The 10,318-nt window shown below is 44.6% G+C and overlaps 1 long non-coding RNA gene across 1 annotated transcript; it reads left to right on the forward strand.

Moving 5' to 3' along the window:
* The first annotated feature begins 3,551 nt into the window (after positions 1-3,551).
* LOC105825800 lies at positions 3,552-6,179 on the forward strand. The gene is made up of 2 exons (XR_001138283.1): positions 3,552-3,775; positions 5,942-6,179. It is a non-coding gene; the product is annotated as an uncharacterized LOC105825800 (long non-coding RNA).
* Positions 6,180-10,318: the final 4,139 nt, after the last annotated feature.

The raw sequence follows: 10,318 nt of genomic DNA on the forward strand, positions 1-10,318 counted from the left end.
AACTAAAAATATATAGAAAAAATTAGCCGGGCATGGTAAGACACGCCTGTAGTCCCAGCTACTCTGGAGGCTGAGGCAGAAGGATTACTTGAGCCCAGGAATGTGAGGTTGCTGTGAGCTAGGATGACGCCACGGCACTCACTCTAGCCTGGGCAAAAAGAGTGAGACTCTGTCTCAAAAAAAAAAAGAAAACAGTGAATCATTTGTTCTCTCATTCTGCGATTTATGCAGAGATCAGCAGGGATAATTTTCTGTTCCATGTGGCAACTGCTGGGACTGGAACACCTGAGAATGGCTTCTTCAACTCATACATCTGGCACCTCAGCTGTGCATCTTTTTCTCTCTCCATGTGACCTCCCCATTTAGCTAGCTCAGACTTCCCTGCATCATGACAGTCTTACAGTAGTCAAACTTCTGCTGTAGCATCTGAGTGAGCACAGAAGCTACCAGGCCTCTTAACCCAAGGATCAAAAGTCCCTGAACATCACTTATACCACATTCTCCTGGTTAAAGCAGTCACAAGACCAGCCCAGACTCAACAGGAGGAGAAAGCTTTACTTCTTGATAGGGCATTGCCAAGATTACATTGAGAAAGAGCTTGTGGAATGGAGATCATTATTGCAGCTGCCTTTGGAAATGTGATCCACCATAGAATCATAATAGAATTTACCTGATAAACTCATAACAGTGACTAATTAGATAATGCACATCAAGCCCTTAGCACAGTGCCTGGTACAGAGTGAGCAGTCAAATGGCATCTATTATTAATAATCATATAAAATTATTATTGTAATCACTAGTATAGTAACCCCGAGTTGGCATTACCAGCTACCTGGTCACTTCACTTAAACCCCATGGAACAAATGGAAAAAGAATTGAGACCCCTACCCAGAAGACTTCGGAGCAGTGGCATTCTGACTGAGCTCATGACCCAAGACAGGCTGCCTCTGTCCCCTGCTGCTTCTAGTAGATCACAATTTTGGTCACTGGGCCTTGCAGCCAAGGTGAGGAGCACAGACTGAGCCAGAATAGGTAACCAACCTCTCGTACTGTTTTCAAATACAGAAAGTTCATCCAGCCATCCCTGTTATTCTCAGAGCAACCTGTGCAAACACAAGGCCCCTGCAGCTTATATAAGCCTCGAACAGCTGAGCTGGCAAGACTTTCGGCCCCTTTTGCCAATAAGGCACTGTTTGTATTAGAAGCTGGGCACAAATAATGGTCCTTCAGGCCTACTGAACTCTGTGTTCAGTCAACTCAAATCAGGAATGGAATTCAAGGCCAGAAGTCACAGAAGGTCACTATTTTACTTTCCAGAGCGTTTAGCAATTCAAAAAGTCCCTTCAATTTTCCAGACACCTGCAGAATAAGTGTGCTTCTGTGATCCCAGTTTGCTTGCTGGTGCTGTCTGTGTTGCTGAGTGGGCCAGGGTTACAAGACCTGCAGTGGTAGCCTGATTATAGTCACTCAAGCTCAACCATCTCTTGGAGAACCTCCTCTCTTTCTGCCAGAACATCAGGTACTTAGGTGGGAAAGCTGGATTTGGACGGCGAGTGAGATGGAAAACACACAGGACCTTTGATAGGGGTTCCCATGAATGCCCCATTGGGCAATGGGTTCTAAGTCAGCAAAGAGAACCCTCGGGACACAAAGAGAACTCACCTACAAGATGGAGTGAAAACTGCAGACAGGTGATCCAACCGTGATTCGTGAAGAGGTTTTCCAAATCACAGGTGTTACAGATCTAGTGTCAACAACAACTCACAAACCAACCAGTTTCCTGTATAAACAAAGAGAAAACCTAGGAGGTAGGAACAAATGATTCTCAAAGCCAAGGTGGCCAATCCTGCATCCTTACTGCTACAGAGGGGTTTTCACATCCCACTAGTGAAATAATAACCCTAGACTAGATACTGATCTAGATTTATTTTCTAGTGATCATATTTTGCTTCTTATAAACGTACATAGGATGGGAGTCTGACTCAACGTTCTCATATCCAATGGAACTAAGAAGATTTGAATAAGATAATATGATTATCCCTGCTTAACAGCAGTTGTTATTCAAAATGGTGTCATGGCCAGAAATCTTCCATTTCAGCCATAATGGTCAAAGGGTATAAAAAATCTCCTCCTGGAGGGCAGAGTACAGAATCTTGTTTCATTGATTCAATCCAATTTAAAAAGATATTTATCTGTTTTTTATGTGTTATATATAAAAGTCAATACTAAATTATAGGTCAACTATAATTAAAACTATTAGAAAATATTAAATACCAATACATACAGTTTTTTAAAGTTGTTTATTGATCGACTCTACAGTTTTCGGGGCATAGTATATGGGAAGGTGAGAAGAGGTTTCCTGTCTAATGGGGAGACAGAGAGGTAGGGCAATAAGTGTAACTGTAATACGAGCACTGCCATCTGGGGCAACCTGCACATACCAAGCACCTACTCTGTGCCAGGCCCTGACTTGGGCGTGGGAATTACAGAGACTTAGTTCCTTCCAAGTCTCAATGTCTGGTGGAAAAGACATACTTAGTCCACTTATAAGTTCAAGGGCATACCTATGCTTGGGGAGCCATGGAAATACAGAGGGGCAGCTAACCCAGCTTGGTCATGGTAGGGGCAGAGGGGTTTCAAGGAAGGCTTCCTGGGGGAGGTGACCCCTGAGTTTAGACTTAGGGATGAGTAGGCGTGAGGCAGGTGAGGGTGCTGGAAGGAATGGAGAAGGAAGTTACAGGTGTAGGAAATAAGACGAACCCAATAAACTCCAAGACTGGATGGAAGTGCTGACGCTGCTATAGGATGGGGGGTGAAGATGCAAAGATACTGAACCAGGTGTGTGTGCCATGTCCGGGGCCCTGGGGAGCTATCCATGGAGTTTAAGCAGAGGATATACAAGCCCAGATTTGGGCTTTCGGCAGAGCACTGTGGCTGCTTGGGCAGGGAAGGCAGGAAGAGGAGGAACTAGAGGCAGGGCATGTGCTAAGAGGCTGCTGAGGGCACCCCAGGAGAGAGGTGACAAGCTTCCCATCCGGGGCCATGGTGTCTGGAGAATGTGAATAGTGATCTGAGAAAGTGCTGCAGGAGACAGCGTTTCCCCTGAATGATGGTTGGGGCTTCAGCAATGGAGGGGGAAAGGGCCCACAGGGGGTGAAGAAATCATGGAAAAAACCCCCCGAAAGCAAGATTTCCTTGGAGAAACACCTACATACTACCTCTGATCATGTGTCTCTTTCAACATCTCTCCATCTCTTTCTCTTCCTTTTCTTTTTCTCCCTCCCTGTCCCCCTCTTCTCTGTTTTCCTTTCCTCTCTCACGTTCCCTCCCATCAAAAGGATCCTTGAATCAGACCAAACCAGAGTCTGACCTCCTGAGGATTCCTTATTTCCCCACCGAGCCACCTAAGACGGACCCGGTCGGTGTCCGTAACTGGCGAGGTCCGTGTCCCGGGAGGAGTGGACCCACCAGTCTAATGCCCCCCTCGCGCTGCTCTGCGCCTCCGTCTCCAAGGGCCCGGCCCGTCGGCCTTGCACAGGTTTGCTCTGTTGCAGAAACGAGGCCTGGAGAACACCTTGCACGATGCCAAGCACTGGCACGACATGGAGCTACAGAACCTGGGCGCCGTGGTCGGCCGGCTGGAGGCGGAGCTCAGCGAGATCCGCGCGGAGGCCGAGCAGCAGCAGCAGCAGCGCTCGCACCTGCTGGCGCGCAAGTGCCAGCTGCAGAAGGACGTCGCGTCCTACCACGCCCTGCTGGACAGGGAGGAGAGCTGGTAAGCCTCCACTCCGCTTTGGTTATCAAAGGAATGCATATGCATAGCTTTTAAAGGAATCACTTTTTCCTAAACACTATAGAAGTAATTAAGATAAAAAGGAGAAATCACCCCAAACTCCCCCTCACACACGCACTCATTCTCACAGCCTAGCTGTGCCCTTCCAGAATTTTGCTATTCACATACAAATAAGATACATATTCACATACGATATATATTGTATATGTATGTGTATATAAATATGTGTGTATATATCCACATACATATATACACACCCATACACTCACACAAACCTACGACATACATAGTAGCTGTTAGGAACGTCAGCTGCATGTAATTCAACCCTAATTAATGGACTATAAACAAGTGCTCCTGAAACTAATGTGCATTTAAAATCCCTGGATATCTTTTTAAAATGCAGATTCTGCTTCAATAGGTCTGGGGTGGGGCCAATCTTCATTTCTAACAAGCTCCCCCGGTGATGCCTAAACTGCAGACCACACTTTGAGTAGCAAGGGCGTAAACCATATTTATTTAAGAGTCCCAGAAATAGGCTGCACAATGATTTCATTGAGGACCTAAGCTCTTTTCATCTCTTCAACGTACCATGACACGTTGGCCTGTTGTCTTCATCTTTGTCACTCCATGGTTGCCAAATACCTGCTACAGCTCCGGACATCACAACTTCCTCCATGGACAGAAGATGGGGGAGGAAAGAGGCAGCAACAAAAAGGCTTTTCCTTGAGTGGTTCTCTCCTTTCATCAGTGAAGGAAAAATGTTTTCAGAAGGCTTCCTGTGGATTTCCCCTTATGTCTTGTTGACTAGAACCTGCTCATGTGACCATACCTGTCAGCAAGGGATGCTGAAGAAGCAGCTCTTTAGCTTCTCCAGACTCCACAGTGGAGGCAGGCGAAGGGTTGGAAATGACAGTTGGGTTGGCCAGCCACAAAGCCTGCCATAATATCTCTCTCTCTCAGTCTCTCTGTCTTTCTCACACACACAGACACACACACACACACATGTGCATATATATGCAGTCTTTTTGTAATCAATAAGGATTCCAGAGACATATACATCAACCTTGGGGCTTAGCTTCCTTGCTAACTCTTTCCAGAAATCCATGCATTCATTCATTCATTGATTCATGAGACAGGGTCTCTCTCTGTTGCCCAGGCTAGAGTGCAGTGGCATCATCATAGATCACTGCAACCTCAAACTCCTGGGCTCAAGCAATTCTCCTGCCTCAGCCTCCTGAGTAGCTGGGACTACAGGTGTACACCACCATGTCCAGCTAATTTTTCTATTTTTAGTAGAGATGGGGTCTCACTTTTGCTCAGGCTGGTCTTAAACTCCTAACCTCAAGCAATCTTCCCCCCTCGGCCTCCCAAAGTGCTAGAATTATAGGTATGAGCCACTGCATCTGGCCAATTTTATATTATATTTCTATATCTTCTTATTTTCCTCCAAGGCCCCATCTCTGACATATGTTAAAGAATAGAATAGCAGCTCTAAGAGATAACCTAGCAATCATACCGTCCAACCCATCAGGATTCAAGAGAGAGTACACGCGGGGAGGTGGAAGCAGAGGTGGGACCGGAGCCCAGGTCTCCAGGCTCTCTCCAAGAGTACAACCTCTTTTTCTTTCTTCAGAAGGCGAGAGAGCTGCCTGGAAGCGACCTAACCCCTCCCTCCTTTCAAATGGAAAATATGTCATCCAGCTCTTCTCCAACTGTCTTTTTATTGAATTGATTTCTGTTGATTATAAAAGCCAGATGTTCCTAACAAAGCTATTGTTTTCAGATACCTATGGACCTCTGAATAAATACTCAAAGTCATTTTAAACAAAGAGTAGTGAGTTAGGCTGAATTTACTTCTACAATATAAGTACTGCATTCACTTGCGAGTGCCTGCTACGTACCAGTGCAATCCTGACCCTTTGTATCTTCGTTTCTCCCCCAAAGCCTGCCAGGACTCCATCATGATCCCCATTTTACAGACAGGAAACAAAGCCTCAGCGGGCTTAAGCCATTTGCCCAAGGTCTCACAGCTAATAACCATGGAACAGGGCTGTAAGCCCCAAAACAGTTGTTTACGTGTGACGGCTGCCTTTCCCACAACCCTATTGTGATGTCTTTACTGATTTTCTCATATGTGTTTCCTTTCAGCTGATGGAGAAATCTCCTCTTCTCACAAGAAAATGCTACCTTCCTCACCAACTGACCCGTGAAATTGCCGGAGGAGCTTTCCCCTGAGCTTCAGCCCCTGCTAGATTCCCTAGTTGATTCAGCCTAGGCTGAAAAGCTTTCTGGAGTGGACAGGGTCCTTCTGCTTTAATTTGAGTAGTCTGTAGCTTGAGCAACCTCCCTTGGCCCCCACAAATAAATGCTTTGTGTGCAGCTTCCAGCCTGCCCGCCTTGTTCAACTCACATTGGGGTCACGACAGATATCACTTTGCCTGCCTTGCTTTGCCCCCAGAGCCGTTCTTGAAGGGTTCCGGAAGGGTCCTTGAGCGTGGCACCGTCTGCTTCGCCATCCAAGGTCAACTGATCTTGGGTTTATCGATGTAAAAGTGCTGCTCAGGCAGAAGTTCTGCTCACGACTTGCATGATTGCCACAATTGGAGGCAAAAAAACAACACTCTTACTGGAGAGGGGATTAGTGTGCTGCTTTATTGCATGTATCATAATTATAGGCATCACAGAGTACTCCGGCCTCTTTAATGAACTCTGCATGCATATTTATGTGCAGACACATTTCACATGCTATTGGCAGAGCACCTCTCAATCAGATTAAAGGGAACTTCAGTCTAAACCCAATCTAAGCCAATTCAATCTAAGTAGGGATTAATTAGATTGTGGTTGCTCACCCCACTTACAGCCTCAAAAATCTTCTTCCAGGGTCCTCCCACCTCCTCCCCCAGCCCTCTCAAGGCCTGGGCCAGCCAAATATAGTTCATGCATCTGCCACCTACCCAGGCAAGACTCTCTTGCCTTCTGATTAAAATTGAAACCACCACCTGTGTCTCAGTGCCTCTAAAATCACACACAGAGAGAGAGAGAGAGAGAGAGAGAGAGAGAGAGAGAACCCAGCCTTAATTTCTTAAGCTTTGTGAGTTGCTAATCCAGATAGGGCGATGTATTGAATATGGGCAAAATTGAAGACTCTCCCCCAATACCAGAGGTTCCAAATAGCCAAGGGTGACACAAATGAAAGAAACCTTATTTATCTTTAAGAAAACCTTTAAAAAGAAATAGGTCTCCTGATTGGAATTACTACAACTGTTTTCCTTTTTGGTCTCAAAAGGCCAAAAGAAAATTTTATTAATTCTTGTATTAATAAGTCAGACGGGCAGCATAGCTATTTACAGTTTGCACAACACCTTTACATAATTTAGTTTGTTGTTTGAGGCACGGAAATAGGCAAGAAACCACCTAAAGCTGCATTTCAGCAAAGCATCCATCTCCTCTGTAGCTGCACACTATGGGGCTGCCCATAATTGAACCACCCAGGTGCAAGGGCTCTGCCGGCAAACAAAGTGTGCAGCTGGCCAGACACTGAGGTCTGTTGCTTTTCTTTCTTGCTTGCTACTATTAATTTTTTTGCCCCCTAGCCAAGACCTAAATCTCTAACCTAAACACAGCTGGAGGCTTGGAAAGTGAGGGCCCAAAAGGTCAGCCATCAGGAGGAGGAACTTCTGTGTCTGAATGGCCATGCATTTTTTCAGAACCTGGAAATTGTTTCAGCAACTGGAAGGAGGGGAGAACAAATTTGCACACACTCCTGAGTTTACACCAGGCAGCACGCTGTGCAGGCCTGCACACACTGGGCCACCTCCGCTGTAATCTCAGAGAGCAGCCTCTGTAAATCATTCAGTTAATCACCTTTTGGCAGGAAGAGCCTCGGCAGACTGGTGCTTCCAGTTCCCAGCACAGGCTCTTGCTGTTTCTAATGAGGCTTCATTAACAGGTATGAAAAGGCACTGCTGGACCCCTGACTCCGCCAGGGCCCCGTTTAAATCAGGCTTCCTCTCACAACATCCCGGTACAATTACACTTTGGCAGTGGTTCACTGACAGGTGGCAGGGGAGGCTGCTGCTCGTATTGGTGTCAAGGACAGACATTTGTTCTGGAGCAGACCAGAGCAGGGCTCCCAATAGACTCCTCCTAAAACACAGTGGAGCTCTATTTCCATCCCAGGAAACTCCACTGACCTCTGGCCTAGCTCCTGGATCCCAACATGAACTCCCAGTGGGATTGCTAGAACGGCCATTGGCTTTCAGACCGAACATTCTTTTATATCAAGATCCTCAAATCCTTCCTAATCATCTATAACACTTCCTAGCATGTACTGGTGCCCAGACATTTTGTTGGAATTTAGGGATACCAATAAAAAGAAGACACAGTTTCTGTCCTCGTGGGTTTACAATCTTATTAGGAAGTCCAGATGTGCACATTAAAGGATCAACAATGCAACAGATAAGCAAAGCAAAGCGGCACGGTACAATTTGCACAACACTTTTATATAATTCATTTTGTCATCAGAGGCATGCAAATAGACATCCGGGTCTGATCTCAGTTTGTTTTCAGCAAGATGGTTTAGCAAAAACTATCAAGCACCATGCTGGTCTCTGATTGTCTCCACATATCCCACAGATGTTCTTTTATAAACCCTTGCATCATGTTACTTGTTTTGAGAAAGAGGACGGGTTGCCTCTTTGGGGGCAAATCTAGGATATTATCTGGGGTTGCAAGACTTAGCAAATAAAAATATGAGATGCCCAGTTTATGTTTAATTTCTAATAAACAATGAATATTTTTTAGTATAAATATGTCCCGCATGTTGAATGAGACAACTTATACTAAAAATTTATCTGGTGGCTCTAATATCAAACAGAAGCACTCCTTCTGTGAGTGGAAGGTAATTCACACCCCAGGGAATCTAGCTTTCATATTCCCCACGTAGTTATCTGACCTCAAGCAATACAAGAAGGTTTGCCCAGTATTTCCAGTTGGGATATCTCAACACACATGGGGAAGGGGTGACCCAGACTGTGTCCTTACCCAGTCTTATTTGGAAGCTCACTCCCTGACACAATGGCACAATCGTGTTCAAGAAATTAATTTGCTGGTTTAGTGAAGAAATAAAGCAAACTATTTTCTCAGCTGAAGTGACTGGTTTAATTGGATCATATGGACTGGTTATTTTGAACAAAAGTTTGAGCAGGAACCAGAATGGATCCCAGCATATACGTGCTGTGCTGCAGAGTCAACAGAATTTTTCCTGCCATGCCCAAAAGGAAATACTCCATTTTCTCCTGCTCTTCCTGTGAGTCGAAGGTAATTCACACCACAGGGAATCTAGCTTTCAGTGTCATTCTGGGATTGGACACAAAAACCATGTTGCACTTTAGGAGAAAAGGCTTTGCAAAGTGGATAAGTAACAAACTACTAAATTTCTTTGGACAAGTCATAAGTACTTAGTTTTTGTTTTTGTTGTATTTTTCTCTGCAGCTAAAGTTCTTATTGATGTCCTGGACAGAAAAAAGGTATAGATGGAGTTCACAGTTTTAAACTAAGAAGACTACTTTGCAAACCAGACTAGATAATTAAGACAAGTTGTTGCTAACTACCGCCCCCCCCCTTTTTTTTTAAATCATCCAGCCCAAAATGTCATCTGCCTTTACAATAATTACTGGTGCTATGGGTGCTTTGAGAGGCAAACAAGAGGGGGGAGGGGCAGGAAATCAATAGACTAGGTTCAGCCTTTCATTGTTTTTAGTCCTAGTGACCAAGAGAAAAGAGGGAGGAGAAACATGTAGGCTAATAACTGTCCTGGGGAAGTGAAATAGTGGATTTACATATTATTTGGGGAATTCAGTCTTAGCAGTTCACCTGAGTAGTAGAAAAAACTCCTTCTGAGGTTAAATCCTCTTCCTCAATAAATATTTATGCAACCCTGTTACATGTCAATGCCATGTTGGTACCAAGGATACGGAGATATACAAAATGTGGACCTGTCTTTAAATAATCCAGATTAGCACTGTCCAATAGAAAGAGAGTGCAAGCCACATACATAGCTTAAAATGTTCTATTAGCCACATTTTAGAAAGAGAAAAATAAACAGGTGAAATTAATTTGATGCTAATCCAGATAGGGCGATGTATTGAATATGGGCAAAATTGAAGACTCTCCCCCAATACCAGAGGTTCCAAATAGCCAAGGGTGACACAAATGAAAGAAACCTTATTTATCTTTAAGAAAACCTTTAAAAAGAAATAGGTCTCCTGATTGGAATTACTACAACTGTTTTCCTTTTTGGTCTCAAAAGGCCAAAAGAAAATTTTATTAATTCTTGTATTAATAAGTCAGACGGGCAGCATAGCTATTTACAGTTTGCACAACACCTTTACATAATTTAGTTTGTTGTTTGAGGCACGGAAATAGGCAAGAAACCACCTAAAGCTGCATTTCAGCAAAGCATCCATCTCCTCTGTAGCTGCACACTATGGGGCTGCCCATAATTGAACCACCCAGGTGCAAGGG

This window comes from Propithecus coquereli, unplaced genomic scaffold (genome assembly GCF_000956105.1).
Source record: "Propithecus coquereli isolate 6110/MARCELLA unplaced genomic scaffold, Pcoq_1.0 Scaffold12, whole genome shotgun sequence".
Taxonomy (NCBI): Eukaryota; Metazoa; Chordata; class Mammalia; order Primates; family Indriidae; genus Propithecus; species Propithecus coquereli.